Source organism: Charadrius vociferus, unplaced genomic scaffold (genome assembly GCF_000708025.1).
Source record: "Charadrius vociferus isolate BGI_N301 unplaced genomic scaffold, ASM70802v2 scaffold486, whole genome shotgun sequence".
NCBI lineage: Eukaryota > Metazoa > Chordata > Aves > Charadriiformes > Charadriidae > Charadrius > Charadrius vociferus.
The window spans coordinates 223,749-224,032 of NW_009648965.1; positions in this window are offsets into that span (position 1 = coordinate 223,749).

Here is a 284-nt window from a genome sequence, read left to right on the forward strand (position 1 = left end):
CTCGCTGGGGCAGAGGGCTGTGAAGGCTCCGGGCAGGGCTGGTGCAGCCACCCTGGTTTGTTTGGCTGATGGACAGGGGCGTCTCTGCCCCCCTCCCAGGATCGGCTTCTTAATAAGCCGAAGCTCTCCGATGCGATTCCCAAGCGACTGCTTCCCAGGCGGCCTCGTGGTGCAGGTGAGGGAGGAGTGATGCTCCATAGCACGCACTCCACCTGCGTGTGCTGGGACACCGGGCTTGTGCCCGGGCAGCCAGCAGCCAACGTGGCTTCTGCAGCTCCCCACAG